Source organism: Ciconia boyciana, chromosome 12 (genome assembly GCF_034638445.1).
Source record: "Ciconia boyciana chromosome 12, ASM3463844v1, whole genome shotgun sequence".
Lineage (NCBI taxonomy): Eukaryota > Metazoa > Chordata > Aves > Ciconiiformes > Ciconiidae > Ciconia > Ciconia boyciana.
Window position 1 is genome coordinate 8451214 of NC_132945.1, and position 17890 is coordinate 8469103.

The following is a 17890-nucleotide window of genomic DNA, read 5'->3' on the forward strand; positions in this document are numbered from 1 at the left end:
CAAGGAGGAGTGTGGGGAAACAGTGTTAATGTCAGAATCAATCCTTGAGCTATGAATAACTTAACTTCAAAGCTGATGCTACTGTCTGACTGAGCACCCTATGTCTTCAAGGAAGATAAAGCCACATATGTAGTCAAACCAATGTTTAATTCAGATTACGCAGAACAATACAGAAACTTGACTGGAGCCAATTAAACTAAGCTTTCACTGACTGATAAAAATGCCATTTCGCATCCTTTCTGTGCGCAGCAAGGAGCAGTTTGAGAGCGTTACAGTTCTGAACCCACATTTATTGACCTAAGACATTTTTGTACTTAACACATCAATACCAGGATTTCCATTATGACATTTGGTATTTTCCTTTTAAAACAGGAAGAATCTTTACTTCTACCAGGGACAAACCCCCATAACCCTGCACAGACTATGCAGAAGTACAGAGAATATTTTCCAATGAAAAATGCAGTTTCTGTAGGAGATGACTAAAAAAGGTGATGTTTGGAAAATGCAAGATACTTTGCTCAAGCACCGTCCATACATTGAAGTGCATTCCTCCTACCAGTCTCGCTACTGTAACTCAAGAAATGGAGGCAAATCCAGGCCCTGTTCTTGCCCATGGCCAGACTCGGTGTAATCACTCACCCATCAACTGATCTGTGGTGCCTCATGGGAGATGTAGTCTGGCCCAGGGCCCCACCATACATGAAGAACAAGGACAGTTGTCTCCCAACTCATGTTCCTGTGGAGTAATGCACCACAAGCAGCAGCACTTAATAGCTGAGCTGCCCAGAAACAAAACATTTTGGGTTCACTTAGAAAAAGTATAATGAAACATTTCAAAGATTCCAAAATGAAGTACTATGACTCCACTTGAGTCTGACTTTTCAGAATAACAGTTACTGGCACTGTTGGCACTGAACACAGAAGTATTCAAATCCAAGAATTGACAGTTAACCTAAATTAAACCTTTTGGGATCTCATTCCATGATAGCCAAAAATTGTATAGGTAACCCATGGGTGTCTATAAAAGACTACAAATTAGCACAGCTGTGCATCAAGATAGGCTGGTCACAAAGCAATCAGGTGGAAATGACAGCATCTGAAATTTGGAAACAAGCACCTTCATCCCCACAGAAAGTAGCCAGAAGATTACACTATGGATTATGTTCAGCTGCAAGTCTTCCACAAAGCCCTATTTCTAAAGGACTGGCTCCAGTGTTCCTTCAAGATTTAGTTTTCCTGTGCCTAAAACCCCCACTTGTAAAATAAAAGCAACTTTATCCCTGTCCTGCACACTACCCACCTGTCTATACAATTGCAAACTCTTTGGGGTAAAAGAACTGCAGATAAGGCCTCACACTGGGGTTGTGGCCTTTAGCAGTAAGGAGTACAAATAAAAGCCATGTATACAGGAACTAGTGAAAGACTGTGAGCAACCCCTGGAAGGGAGCAGAAGTATGAAAGCAGCTGCATTACCTTAAGTCTAAACTTTGCCATTGGTATCAGACAAATGGCATGCAAGCAATGTTAACTGCCAGCAGTAAACTTCACCAACAGGCAGCCAGAAGTGGAGGGAGAGAACAATTGAGCTACTTTCCAAGAAACTCTGATTTTCCAGCTAACCATGCAGCTGTAAAACTGAAGAATCCAGGCTGGTTTATGTAATAAGAGAAAGCCAATATTACAGGCAGTCAACATATTTCAAAACACAGTGGTGTACTCTCTTTGGTATTTCTTCTCCTTCCTTCACCCTCATCTCCGCTTTATTAAAGTTTAAAACCCACACTGTTGACATCATTTCCAGGGACAAGGTCTGTGCTGGCCACCGCTCATTCCTCTGCCAAACACAGCGCCCGGCCATGCAGATGCCCCAGTCCTCTCTCGTTGGCACGCACAAGCCAGAAGAGAGAGATTAACAAAGAGGAGAGTAGGGTTTCTTAAGAGCTCTTCATAATGGACAGTGTCTGACTACGTAGAGGGATAAAAGGAGAGCGATAAACTCTGTTGTTGTCAAGAAAGAGAAGAGCGCTTAAAAAGCCTTTCAAATAAGCAATTTCCCCTCTCATCAGTATCCTCTTGACTGCTAAGCTCTTTCTTTTGTCTCCTACCTTGAATGGTGATCAGCAATGCATGATTGGCCAGGGGGCATCAGCTGTAAGTCTAACTACACGAGCCAGCTGAAACCACTCCGGAAAGGAAAGACCGCTCTCCTAAAGACCTATCTGCTTCACGGAGGAGAAGGAAGAAAAGGTAAAGCACGACAGCTTTCATTTGCCTTGCCTGTTTTGGCAAAGGGTATAGGATTTGCCATCCCCCATCTTAGGTTTACTTAGCATCCCGTCTCTGAAACAAATAAGGACTGAATGTGCAGGTGCCAGGAACTTCACTGGCAAACAAGTTTCCACCCTACAATCCTCAATGAGATTTTTGCTTATATCCTCAAGGCTGAGGGTCAGTAGCCGTTCCACTCTCTGCATGCTTCCTGTCCTATCCTCAGACAGCTCCACTGCAACCAAGAAGTTTCTTCCTTGCAAAGTGTCTTGTACCAAAATGTGACCAAAGGTCACATTTGTCTTGTGCTTCAACTAAGTGGCACATGCCTAACAGCACCCTGAGCACAGTCAGAGCACACACTGAGTTAAAGATCAGCAAAGAGCAGCTTCATGCTGAGTCAAAAGTGCCACAACCAAAAGGAAGCAATTTTACTGTTTAAAAAAGCTTGGTTTCTCATCAGGAATATTTCACCTGTTTTACTTTAACATTGCTGTTTAACCTGGCTGCACAATGAAGGGCTTTCCAGAGTTGTTGTTAGCCATGCAGAGACTTTAAATCACTTCTTCACTAATCCAACTCCATTCAAGTCAAGAGCAAGAAACAGTCAAGGCTGAGAGTTTGAGACATCAGAAATTTGCAGTAGTCTGGTGCATAAGCACCCATCTTATAACAACCAGAAGACAATGCAGAGCATCTCTTTTCACAACACCCAACCAATATATTTTTGGCTATATAACAATTTTCATGCAAGACTGTTTAGACATATAGCTGTCTCCAGTCTAGTCTTACACTGCCAAGCAAACCCTTTCTCCAGCCAAAAGAGCCACTTTGCCCACAATGCAGTTGGACTTTAAGATAAGGTTTTGTTAACTGAATTTAAAAAAAAAGTAATAATCTTGAAGCAACTCTCTCCCCTGCAGCAGTTTTAGCCAGGGCAGTTCCCTTGCCTCCAGCAAGGCTTTGCCTTATTTTGAGGAAGCTGAAGCAACAGAAAGAGGTGGAAATGAAGAGCGCGAGTGTGCTTTTCTGGGCTTTGGAAGGTCTAACACCAACAGTTTAAAAATGTTAATAGAATGACCATATAGATTTGTACAATGCCAGCAGAATAGGCTTCTGACCACAGAACATCTGCGAGAAAAAAAAATTATTTGGAGGCTACCAGAATGTGTACCCCATCTGAGATATGTGAAGTGATCTGCAGAAGTGCTGAGTACTCTAAGAGGCAAATGAGACCAGCAAGGGTTCTGCTCTGAACATACCAAGAGTATAAATTGGTACGACTGCAGTCATACACATTCTCTAAATTGGACATCCCCATGAGTTAGCACCATCTCCACTCCTTAGTTCTTCCATGGTGTCTGTGCACCCTCTCGGCTCAGTGTTGTCATGAAGATTTATATTTGTGACGTGTTTACAAGCCAGAAGCGTTTTAAGAAAAAATTATTTTAAAAGAAAAAATTAGTAACTGTCCACAGCCCAGTGTTTGTGTGGCATGCTGTGCTTACACAGTCAAGTACACCAATCCTGCACATCAGAAAGAAAACAGGCACACGAGCCTTGCTCATGCACCCAAGGGGACTCAGTGACAGTTGCATAGGCAAACTGCAGTAGTTGACTTGATGCAACCCTAACACTTGATTAATGTTGGAGACAGTCTTTGATAATGCCCCAGAGTAAGCAAATACTCTGAGAGCTGCCAAGTCACTGAGCTTCCTCAGTTCAAAGAGCTTAGGGCTTTCCCTGCATGTCCAACTATGTAGAACAGCACTATTTTCCTCAGAGTTTTATACCAGGAGCTAATTCTGATCACCACTGTGTTAGTGTTATTTCTTCAAAGGCCAGACTCCCCCCTCTCACGAGTCTTAGAAGTTAGAATAAAGTTTTAACCAGAACCAACCTTGCTACCATCAATACCAGCTACTACCCAAGCTTCAGTGAGATGCTCCACTTCAAGAGCATCTTTAAGAGGATGCACTTTGTAAAATGAAGAGTGCCCTTTGGTCCAAAGCTCAGCAAAGCAAATGTGCACAGTAACTTCAGTTCATGCGTTTGCTTCAGAAATTAAGATTTTACATACTCAAAAACCAAATTGCCTCTTCCATGGAGAGTTCTCCATGTCTTTATTGGTACTTTCACAAGATACAACTTCCAAAGGTTGTTTTTCCAATTTACACAGATGTTAACCACAATTACTTATCATTCATACTCTCAAAGCCCACAGTGCCATAGGCTACGTGCAGAGCAACACAAAGTTGGAGAAGAGGCCCCTTCCCTCTTCCTCTGGCTCCTCTTCCCAGTAACACGGTGGGTTACAAACAAGGTGCTCCTTCTATCAGGCATCAGGAGGAAGTATAATCATGATCCTGAACCTCCCCAGCTCCCACTGACTTCAGTGGTTGTTCACAGTGCTCAGGTCAGAAAAAGCATTAATCTTGTCCTTTAAAGTCTCTGCTCAGGTACACACCACAGGTTCCAGTTTCCTTAATCAGCCCCTGAAGGCCAGCAGTTCAGGACACAGACGCTTCGCTCTTCTCTAACAAACAATTTTCAAAGATACTTTTCTGGGGGAGGAGAACTACAGGAACACTAATTTTTGTTTAGAAAACAAGAAAGGAGCACACAGAGCTTAAGTAAAACAAAGCAGCAATTAATATGGTCTGTTACTTTTTGTGTGTGGTCATTTTTCTAAAGAAAAATGTTACCGGGACAATTCTCTGAGCAACAATGACCTAACAAAGACATCACATATTACACCATTTGCACAAATAATTACACATCATTTTGATATTAGTCTTCCTTCTCAAGGCATCACAAGGGAGTCTTCATGTTTTGAGCACATGCAATTCCTATTAACATTAATGAGAGCTACTCACATATACAGGATGGACAGTAGATCTCTCGAGAATCTCTGCATTCATTGTACCTTGTCTGGGAAAACAACAGAAATGTAACTAAGGCAGACCCTAAATCAAGGAGGATTCAGCCACTGAGCTTCCATGCCTGACTCTCAGAATTTCTCATCACTTACTGCTCCCCCAACTCCTTATGAAACATTGCTGTGGTGCTACTCATCATGCTCCTGAACAGCACACCTCTATCTCCAACTCGCCCTGGAGCTGGTCTTGCTCTGGGTTACACTGGGCAAACCCACATTCCCTCCACGTTGGGAGTGAGTGAGAATCATTTACTGGAGACCCTGTTTCTCAAATTAGTGGATCAGATCCAGATTTTCAGATTGTAGTTTTTACTTTGGACCTTTCAAAATTTTGTGCCCATCAACAAATACAGCACCGCAGCTAGGTGGTTTTGCCAGCAGATTGTTAGGATTATGTCAATCAACATCATCGTTCCTCTGCAGTGTTAGTGCCATTCAGAACTGACATATGCAAAGGAGAACAGAAGTGCTGATGCTTTTCCACACAAGTGCGGCAGCCATATCACACTAAGACAGTACTAGCAGGTATCTTAAGCCCTCCTTTTCCATCTCTTCAGCCCTGTCACAACTGTGGACTACTGAACAAACTGCTGTTCTCAGCTATGCCAGTGAGGAAAATGCATTTCAATGTGGTATACAAGCCTCATTCCTGCTTATAATTCAGCAGGAGCTCCAAGAGAAGGAAGACAGTGGTGTCACTGTTGGAGCAGAGGAGTGGCCATCAGGGGCTTTGAGCTCTATACCCAGTTTTCCTGTTGGGAAGGAAACCTTTTTTGTTGGTCTCAACCTCCAAAACAGTGACTTTACTACCTCTCAATCCCTTAGACGAGTGCTGAAAAGGTAGCCAGTCTTTGTGAAGGGCATTTAAAAAGCAGAAGTGCTTGTTTTCCTTGTTTGTCTACATTAGGCCTTTTCTCATATCCCTTACAATGCCTCTCCAGTCCCTTGCTTTTATTTCACACCCAAATCCCTGTGGCTCCAACTCACATCAGTGATGCTGATGGAGAGCACTCTCTCCCCAGCAAGCAAGTCCAGCAGTAAACTTTATAGGGCTTAACCAAATCAGAGTTTCAGTGGAAGTGAAACACTTCAGAGTTACCATGCTTTAAATAGTAGCATAAGTCACAGCCTGAACCTCACAAGCTATTATAAAATTATCACACTTAATTTTTCACTTTTGTTAGTAGGCTCTGCTCAGTAGATAGAAACAGCACTGACTTCCATGGCTGCATGTCCCTGCCCAAACTGGATCCCTCCCTACAAATGTGCCTCTGATGTGCATCACTGTTTCATGTCCCAAGAAGTCCTTCACTTACATAAGCTGCTAATATATTGCTTTCCATGGACAATAACAGTTGATAAATTGTGTTCCCTTTATTTGTACCATCCCATATTCATTATGACACTTGGTAAAGAACTTTCTCCAGAGCAAAGTTAAGCCAGATCCAAGCTGCTTCAAAGTGCTGATTCAGCTTGCTGGTAGTTTATCGCTAAGACAAAAACACAATCATGTAACCTAAGATATTACAGGAGGACACTCCAAAGAGTAAGAGAAGCAACATTTAAAAAAAAAAAATCTACTTAGCTTCTCTTTTCCTAGTTATCACAAAAGCAGAGCTTACCTTTAAAAATCCAAATTAAAAGATATTTCTTCAGAAAAAAAACAGCTTCCAAGATCATGATGCCATATTAAATTCTTTCCCAAGCTCAATAAACTATGACTTATAAAACTTGTAAAATCTTTACTAGACTCTTGACAGCTCCACATGTGTCTGTGGCAAGAAGAATGGAACCTTTTGCTAAACATCTGCTAAATCTTGCATCTTGGCTAGAACAACTCTACCCAATAGCAACACACTGTCTAACGCTCGCTGACTGCGGTCTGGGACTGTGATGGAATCTGTCTTTCTGCATGAAAACACCATGCTGCTTTGCCATGGCGTGGTATCATAGCCTATATTTGCAGCAGCTATTTCCAGTAATATTGCATAATGGCACATCTAAGGGCAGTTGCACCTCAACAGTGGCACATTGTTCATCACAGCTGAAATCATACAGCTGTCAGCTACGTTTTCAAAGAGGATGCACACACAGTGTCTCCATTTGTACACACTGCTCCGCAAGTTAGAAGTCCAGCAGCTTTGTGAGCAGTCATGGTACAAATCTAGAGGGTAGCTTAAGAACAGCTAGTAAGTCAAAGAAGTTTCTGAGAACAGTCAGAGAAGTTGGAGAAAGTAAATTTGCTCATTTGTGCAATACATCTGAGAGATTCCTCTATGGAGTATATTTAACAATATTCTCTCATTCTACAGCATGGTGACTTCTGGTTTTCCAGGACAGATCAACATGTATACATTAAGCAGTTCTACCCATATACAACCAAGTATTCTGAAAAACTAATTAGTCTCATGTTTCTAAGTTTACACTGTCCTGTCATTACTTGAAACACAGAAGACACTCAAATAGGGACAGTACCCCCACATCTTTTGGGGAGCTCTCACATCTGCTTCAGAAGTGTTTTGCTATGGACAGTGCTAGAAACAAGGCATTTGGCTAGTGGCAACTTAGGCCTGGTCTAGCACAGCAATTAAACATTTCCTATTTGATCTTCTATGAAAGATCTTTAAGAAAAATCTTTCCTTGTCACAATTGGCATTTACCTTATTTGAATTCATCCTATGATTCTTGATAAACCTGATTCAAAAGAACTCAAGTGTCTTGTGTTAATAGTAGTTGGAATAAGTTGCTAAAACACTTCAAAACATGGAGTTTACAAGAGCTTCTACTTGCTTATGCTCAGAGAAGCTTTTCAGCTTCAAGGAGAAACTAAAAATTTTACATTGTCCTGCAGAGATGTAGAACAAAATAATTTATGTTTTCATAGTCCGCTGAGTTTTGTTTCAAAGCACAAGTCTTTACAGTGCAAGGAATGGATCTGCTGAAAGGGAGATTTGCCCATCTACATCCTTTAGACATGCTGGTCCATGATTTGGGTGCAGAAAGAAGTTGTACATCTACAGACCAGCTGAATTTCCCAGTCTTTAATGAAGCAATCCCTCTAGCTCAGTTCTGCTTCCTACTCTGAGATTAAAAAAAATTGGGTTTGTAAGTAAGTCAGCTATGCCACAAGAAGTGGGAAGCTTCTTGTGAGCATAAGAGATAGCCAGAACAGCCTTTTCCTATTTAATACTTTAAAAAAATTTTTCTTCCTGACAGTCCACCTAATGCCATTTATAATAAATAGGCATTTCCCCCCATTGCACCTCTGCACAGCCGTATTACTCAGTAGATACTAGTCTTATGGGCTTGATTTTTGACAATCATTTCTTTCCCCCTATTGTAAAGCCTTTTATTTTCTGAGGCTGTCCCTAACACTGGAAAAAAAATTATATCTAACCTGAGTAGTTTACCTTGGAGTACAGCAATGCTCAAGATATTCTTTCTGGCTTGTTCTTCAGCATGTGGTACGTCATAAGGCATGAAATCCAGAAGCATTTCTCCCTGTATATCACAAGTACTCTTCCTTACTGGGATGGATTTTTTTGAAACTGGTAAGTCATCTTGACAACCTACTCAAGGAGACCTTTCAGAAAAATGTGCACTGGACCACCATGTTTATCCCACACACCTCCCTCTCAGATGGCAAGAGGATAGAAGGACAAAAAGCACGTCTGCATTCTTACAAGACAAAAAAAAAAATCTCACATCTAAAAAAGAAAATGCTATGGCAATCTGGGAACTCCAGTACATTGGAAGATGAAAGATAAATCGTTATGTGAATGTTGCACATGTTGTTGTTATTATCTCCAAGAGGAGGACCCCATTGTGCTAAATACTATACATGCTCAAAATAACAGGCAGTTCCTGCCCCAGAGGCCTCATAACCTAAGATAAAAGCAGTATTGTTGTCCCCTTTTTATAAAGGGGAAGTGGGACACCAGAAGATTCAGTGACTCAAACAAGTTACTCAATGAAATGGCAGATCGGGGAGTTGAACCCAGATTCAAGTCTCCATCCCATGATTTAATCCACACATTATTGCTCACAATCACTTTTAGTTAAGCAGCAACATCTAAGCTTCAAATTGGTACCCATGATTATTTCTACTATTTAATGAGAAAGCAAAATACTTGATCTATTGTTCATTTCCCTATTCATTTTAGATTCCTGTAAGATTCATATTTAAGTATATGTCCAAAAGATGCCACACAGCCACAAAGAAATCATTTGTATTCACTTCATAGTCAATTCCTATGACACACTGAGTCCATTCATAAGTGGAATGCTTTAGCCCTACCTTTGTATTTAATTTTGTAGGCCAGTACAAAGGATTAATTTGAAAAGATTTATGCTGTTTCTAAACATGGGATATGGTTATAAGACACTGCAAGAGCTTCTAGCTGATGAACCATAGAAGAGGGGAGAAGGCTCAAAAATATCACAGATTAAAAAAAATAATGCAAACTAGCAATCTGAAGATGTTTGATAGGTGAAGGAAGGGAAGTTGCTGCAGGAAGTATGGAGGCTAAGGAGAAATAAGACTGAGACAACCCAAAGGGCAGTCAACAGCAACTTCAGGAGGAAGAGAACAGAGCAGGCCTGGTCTGAGCTGTGTAAGGCATGGGAAGCGAGGATACAAGTACTTGAAAGTTCTTGTTGATAATTTACATTCCATAAGTCCAAGTTTAATTGTGTATTACCATGTAATTAGTGCCAAATGGGGAAAGAATCCCTCTCCAAAGGAGTCCAAACAAAAGGCTAAATTATAAAGAATAATGGACTGCAATGGGGCCCGGTGTCTCAGGACAGCCCCAATGAGGGAATACAAAGGCTTCTGCTTCTGTGTTACTATTTGAAAAGTTACTTAAGGCAGGAGAGCTCAAAAGCAATCTAGCTGCTGTACAAGCACAAATGCTGGTAATGCACACAGAATTGGACCGGAACTACACAGCACTTACTGCACCAAGAAATGAGTGCCCAAAAAAAGGAGGCTTTGCTAAAGAGAAAGATGAGTCAAAGGACTGGCCTACTAAAAGCAACTTACTTACATATTCAAATTCAGAGAGTACTGACATCATCTTTAAACAGGCACTTTAAAACAAACCATTACGTGCAAGTGCACGCAGCAGCAGTATTATACTTCACAGGTGGTCAACTTAGAAAAAAATTACAACCATTGGGAATAGAATAGGAGCAATTATTATGTTGCCCAGGAACATGACATTAAGAACTGAGTTGCTCAAAATTTTCTGAAAAATCAAGGCAGTGTAAGTTGGGTACTTAAAAAAAAAACTAATGGCTACCCCAGCCAGTAGCTTCAAATTCCTGCTTCATTTCACAGTATGAAATAAGTTGTGAAATCACACACTTAAGCTCCCTAAACTTTTGTCCATTTAATATCTGAACCCAAATCAATATTTCAAGAGACTTTAAAATGTTTTCTTCTCTTGGGAAATCAGAGACAAAAGTACTCTAAGACTTAAAACAGAGTGAGGAGGGATACAAGTTCTTTGGAGGTGCACAGAACAATATTAGAATTTCTAAACCTAAAAATAATGTGAGAGCAAACTCACTGATGTAGAGCAGCTGAAGAGATGTACACTGTGAAACTGCAACCTTTAGAAGAGTTAACCCTGGGCCTAATAGAAAAGCTGAGGTGGAAGAAGACATTTGCACAGCAACAAGGCTAGACAGGAAGCTGCACCCTGGGGAACCATGAAGTTTGTGCAGGACAAAGAAAATGAAAACTCATAATGAAGTTCAGACACTTTGGGACGGGGGAGAGCGATACAGTCTCGCCAAACTGGATGGCTCTACTAGGCTGGAAAACAGCCTCTCTCACAATCCAAGAGAGTTGCCTGAACTGCAGCAAGTTCTTCCAATGATTTTAAAGCAAATACTTGCAGACTGAATTCTACTCCCGTCCAATGGGTTTTATGTAGCTTCATAAGACAGCAATCAAATTTGATTTATTCTCAATATGTGATCAGAGATTCATTTTTGGCCATGGTTTAAGAGAACTAGTCATAAAAGGTCAGAAGTATAGGAGGAGGGAGCAGGGTTCTCCCAGCAGACCAGACTGCTACTGCATTAACCTGGAGGTCACCATAGTGATCAGAGCAAAAAGCTAACCATGTTTGAGAAAACACTCTATTCAACTCCTTAGAGAACTGATTTTTATTCATCCCTCTGGAGCAGAGACTGGGAAGTGCCTCCCACTGCAGCTCTTGAGACCTAGTGGAGTAAGAGCCACATAAACCGACACTAGAAATTGAGATTACACTGAACGTTTTGAAAGTGCATGTAAGTGGACTGCTCTTTTCCCTGGTGGCATTAAGCCATTCTCCTAGCCCGGTTGTGATCACTGAGCTTTATTTACTCCTATGGTCTTCTCTGTCTTGAAATAATGCAGTTATTTCCTCACTTTTAGGAAGAAAAAAATATAGGGCTACATAATGGTGCTAGACACTGTATTTGGCATCTTGGGAAGAGTACAACTATGTTGGATTACTGAAGCTGTACAGGAAAATTTCCCTGTTAATGTCTGACATTTCAACTTGGTCAGTTCTGACAGCTTTCTGGCTTCTCAGCAAGAAACCCTAAAACAAATATTTTCAAACACTACCTCAAGAAAATTAAGTTTGCAGAGTTTTTCTCTGGATAGGCCTTTCCTTTTTTTTTTTAAACTAAAAAAAACCCAAACTCTAACATACATTTGTTTTCTCCTCCTCAAAGAATAGTACATTTTCTTGAAAAAATGGCTTCAAAGACTAGCAAACACTTTTCTGAGAAATTTCAAGTAACTCTAGAGAGTAGTTCTGGAAACCTCACTCTTCCTATACAAACTTCTGTCCAGTATCAGCATCCCCGCATTGTGATCTTAATCCTCCATTGAATGAAAGTACACGTGAAAATTAACAGAAACTTCTGCCAATACATTCCCTTTCTCCAGGCAATGCTGCACCAGCTCAGAGTCTGCCTTCATTGCTGTGTTATTTCAGTTATTATCTGGATAGCAACATGTAATTCTTTCAATATTACTAAGTTTGAAAGATCGCTCATCTCTCTCAATCTTCTCCTTGGTAATTTATCATCTAGTGCTTGGGAGGAAAAATAAAATGAGAGAAACATTGTATTCTCTCAGGAAAAGTCAGATCTGGGACACTACACTAGGAAAAATAATTGGTCCCATTATTATCATTGTCTCTAGCTTTACACTTAAGGGAGAAATATGTCTGAATAGCTGGTTACATCAGCAATGCAGATAGAGAAGAAATTCCCACAGTGTGAGTAAGTCTTCACACACTTAGAGAACGTGACCACACACAATACACATTACAGTGGAGAAGAACAAAGCAACCTCAGGAAGTGTCCCTGATTGTTTTCGGCTGATTAAGGACATATGCCAACAAGCCTCTAGTTGTTCAGGGAAGCTTTGCAACTTTGGTAGGTCAAATTTACATAATGCAATTAAAGATATCGAACGGTTTGGGTCTATATAAAACTTGCATTCAGAACAATGTAAGGTGCAAGTTTAAGACAATTTTGTTGTTTCAGACCAGTTCAACCAAGGGACAGCTTTATCTTTCAAGTTAAAAGAGCAGGGGAGAGATTAAAAGTCAGCTTAGCTAATGTAAATAGCCAATTTACATTAATGTCAGCCATTTGTTTCTGAATCAAGACACACACAGACTTCAAGCAGTAACAGCAGTTTTGGAAAATAGCATTAAGCTGGCATGAACATCAGGCCTTTGAACAAAGATACTGCATATTACTTTTTTCAAAAGTCACTGCACAAAGACCTAAAGCTTTTTTGATAAAACAAACCTCCAAAAGCTGCACTGAAGTTAGCAGGAATTTGCCAGGTTGTTGCTCTTTCCAGCAGAGCAGCCAGAAGTGCCGGTACCAGGTGTTGAGCAGGAGCAGTCACTGCCAGCCCCAAAGGCTTCCACCAAGCTACACAGTGGGGTGAAACATGCACTCCTCTGAGCATTGCTGATGCTGGTATCACCTCAGAGCTCATCAAGAGGAGAAGTTTTAACTTTGAGTTAACCAACTGCCAGCATCACCTCAGTGTTGGGCCAGGAGTGCTGAGGGAGGCTTTGAGAACAGCTCACCTACACAAGGATTGTTCACTTCTCTCCTCCCTCCCCAAGTCAGCCAGCCTAATAAAAAGGTATTATGCTGCCCTACAAATCATTCAGACTTCTGTAGAGAAGCATTAAAAAAGCCACAGTAGTTTTAAAAAAAGATAAACTAAACATAGGACTTGGAGAAAAATGTAAGGCTTCCTGTAAATTAAACTGAACCTTTTTACATAATAGATCGCTCACAGCTATTTGTAAGGAAGTGACAAAGCTGCTGCAGATCTTAAGATATTGTAGTGAGGTTCACAGATGCACTTATGTAAATATTTTCTGACAACTCAGCTGCTACTGAAAACATTTTTGAAGTTATCAAAAAGAATTTAAAGTATTTTCCACTCTAGTCATTAACTCTTTATTTACAAGAAAGCACCACCAGAACTGTTAAGCAAAATGATCCCTTCTACAGAAGGCACAAGCCAAGACAGCAATGCTTTTAAACATGCCACCAAAATCTGAGCTCCAGCATTGCTGCCAGAGGGCAGTCCACTATCAGCTTGTTGTCCCAAGCCAACAAGAAGCAGGTTTTCACATTCAGAGCGATCATGCTCCACAGCCCATGTTCAGTCCATATACCACACCACACAAGAACCACTCTCGCACTAAGCTGGTAAGGCAGTTAAGCCAGGACAGGTTTCCCAGTCATTAGGGTGCCAGATATAACACTATGCCAATTTAGCCACTGCAGTTAGCATTGTATGGTGAGACAGCAAGAGTCAGAGCCTGACCATACTTGGTTTTAGCAACCTGAAAAAACAGAGACAGAACACTTTACCTCAAAGCAATTATCTATTTCTTGGCATTACAAGGCAGAAATACTGCACGGCCTGGCAGTGGACTATTAGCATATGTATTTTATCTACTGTCACATACGCATTGCCATTTAGCTGCAGTTTCTTTTGGAGCTTATTTTTCTCTCCAGACATTTAAATTGTATATTTTTTTTTACTGTTAAGCACATACAAAAAGACATCTATTAAGTGAAGACTGTACAAATTAGATACAATTAAGAGCAGCCCATTAATGGTTTGTTATCTGTCTAGCAATCCTCCAGGAATCATTAGTGGACACACCAGATCCTATTCTGTATTTGGGTCTCAGATCTGAGACAAGAAGCTTTGCTAAGACATGTCTACAGACAGCTTTCCCAACTGGGTACTTATCCAAGCCACCTCAAGCATGCAAGACATAAGATATTACTGCTAAGGTCAGCAGGAATTCACATTACTAAAAGGAGCTTCGCTATAGCTGTTTCAGATGGTACAACAAGTTGGTGCTTGAGGCTTGATACCAGTTGCCCGGGTTTTGCCCAAATAGCACACCCTTTGGAGGGGGGTAAGGGCAAAGGATAGGAAAAACCCTAATTTCTGGGGAAGATCAGGTGATAGCAAATCACCAAGAGACCACATCTGAGGTACAAAAACTGCTTGACAGCTCCTCAACCATGTAATTCATTCCTCTTCTCAGAGCTACATGGGGCAGATCTCACAGCATAACTGTTCTTCAGGGTAATCTGCTTTCAGAGTTCAATACCACATAGCACTAGGGATGCTTAGAGAACTGTAAAAGACAACTGGACATATTTACAGCACCATCTCCTGACCAAAGTACCCAATGAAAAATCATACGTTACAGAAAAAAAAAATTGGCAATTAAATCAATTTACCTTTTTTTTTGGTGTGGACTCACATATCAACCCCATACAGAGATTTCCACAAGTGCTTATTATTCTAATATAATTAATTAATGCCTTTTTAGTTGGTTCTTTTTAATTGTTATTTGATTTCCCTGTATGGGTGAGAAGTATTTATAATACCATTCACTGCACCAACAGATCAGGCAGGTCACACAATCCTGGGGAGATGAAATAGATTCTTCCCTCCAGAGGAAAAGCCACATTTAAAGTCAGGGAATGGTCCATGCTGGAGCACACTCTCCTGACTATAAAAAGGAGCATAGGGAGTTTAACCCTACAAACACCCCCACAAGTTTTTCCTTTGCTGTCTGAACATGCACATATAACTGAGTGCTCTGGCACTGCAGCTGTGACCCTTATTTTCTATAAAGGTGTTTGCTACTGAAGCTCTATAGCATGAACACTGCAGTGGACATAACTCCAACTCTTTCCCCACACAGCTGGGATAAAATCTTGATGCTACTGAAGTCCAGAACAAAACTGCCACTGACTTCAGTGGTGCTTGAATTTCACCCTATTTTTGGCTGGCAAGGTTTCAACCCTTTTTAATTCCCAGAAGCTCAACCACAAATCCCTCTTCTCCTCCCACACAGCTGCTCTGAAACTCCCCAAGCTCCTCTAAGACAGCAGCTGAGCAGGCCTCCTTGGGAAGACACAGGGCTTTGCGTGCAGGAGATCCCCACCTCCCCAGACCATCTCCCAGCTCCAGAAAGCCAATCTGTAAAAATCTTGAAATTGATTAAGAACAGACACCCCCTGTGAGCTTACCCCTTCCCCCCCAAGCTCTGCATATCACTGCCCACAGCAACTTGCTCCTTCCTGCTTCTCCCACACCACAGTCGAGGGAGCACAGACCTGGCAGAGGCAGGACGGCTGAGCTACGTAAGCATGGCGCAGAGTCTGGGGCACAGCAAAGGACTCCAGGAGGCAAAGGACCCGGCACTGTGCTCAGGAATCTGCAGCAGTCCCATGAAGTCACAGCACTGGGATCTAACTCAGAGCCTGACCCTCCCCCAACATTTGTTTTTAAAGAAAGCAGACATTAAAAACAGATAAAACAAAATTGCAGTGACAGGAACAAGATAAATCAAGTATTGTCCAGCCAAAAATTAAGAACGCTGCTTTTTGGTGTTCCCAAGTGTCTTCCAGATACAGAGCTTATCCCAACCATCTGGCCATCAAACACAGAGACAAGACAGAAACAGCCTAACAGAAGGACAGATGTCAGAAAGCAACAAAGCAGCATTTAATGGTGCAAATAAAAGGATGAATGCAGCCTCCTGAGAAGAAAGCATCACTATGATTGGAAGGAGAAAGGAATGAAAAAGTTGAGGGAAGTTTTCAAACTAGGAGATTACAAATACCAATATCCACCAACCATCCACAGGCTTTGGCACATTCATTTTACATTCCTTTGACAAAATCTGATAGTCCCAGCAGTGTGAACGATTGGCATATCAGGGGGCCATGGGCAGAGCACCATCAGCAGCAACTGAGCCTGAGAAAGCAGTGTCACATTTGGTTTAACATGACTGAAACATCGTACTGGTTACAGCAGTGGTCAGTTTGTTCAAGTGCCAAACACAGCATTAGCTGGCAGGTCATTAGCTGGAGGAGTTAAAACCTTATTCTGCAAAGGTTTGCCATGTGCTTCACACTCAGCCACCCCACTGGCTATGGAAATACTCCCACCCACGCCAGTCTTCAAGGGATGGGGGACTCTGTGCAGCTCAGTCTGGTAGAAAAATCAAAATTCCTGGGGCTTTTTTATTTCTGGCCAATCTCATTACTTTTTACTCATGGTGCAGTAAAGCCTAGAGAGGTTTCAGTCAGAAACTGGAGCCATTATACACTAAATACTGTTACACTCACATAGGAAAAGACAGCCTGAGCACTTGCCTCCCTAATAGGAGACAGTCAGAGAGTCACAAAATCCTTCTAGAAGCCCAGAGATCCCTTAGGGAGAACAAAAGAAGACAAGATGATTTCATAGTTAAAACACACAAGCAGTGCAAGTTGTAACACACAGGAGCCAACTCGTAACTATTCTGTCCTGATCAGAATAGGCTTCCCAGGTCAACCCAGTGTTAAGCAATATGCTCCAGCTGGGCACTGGCAGGATTTCTTCTCCCTGTAAGTGTTCAGGACAACACTGTGCCACCTCTGGGCTCTAGTCCCTCATTCCCCCTACATTACATCAAGGGCCATTTGTTGGCATGTCCTTGCTTCATCCTGATCCATACACAGAAGAAAAAGTAAGCAAGTTTTCTACTACCCTTGGTGAATTTTCTGTCCCTTGTGGGATTCCAAAAGGAATCCCACCTGGCAGTACTGATGTCCAGTCAGGGTCAGTCAGCTTGGATCTGACCATGTATTCTTCCTAACCATGTGAAAGATCCCCACAAAACTTCTAATAGCTTCTGCTTCACATGTGTTACACATCTTAAGGCCCCCATCACAGCACAGCATTCAGCAGGGAGCTGCCATAACACTCAACACACAACAGGACAGCAAAAGTCATCCCTGTTTGAGGCAGAAAAAATGTCTGATACACAAAGCACCTCCAAAGACAGCCCACACAGCAGCTCCCAGGGGTGAGATGGTGCACTGGAGCCCTTTGAGTCACAACTACCTGTCTGCAGGACCATGGGTGACAGTCCCAAGAGCCTTTCCTCAGCAACATCATAACCAGCTCCCCATGGCACTATCCCCCAAGGTTGCTGCAGGAGCAGAGAGTTGCCTCAGGAAGAGCCTGCCATAAAGCACAATCCAACACACAGCCCCTCAGGCCCTGGCTTCCTAACCTGGCCCTGTCACCTCCCTTTCTGCAGAGGACAGCCCCGC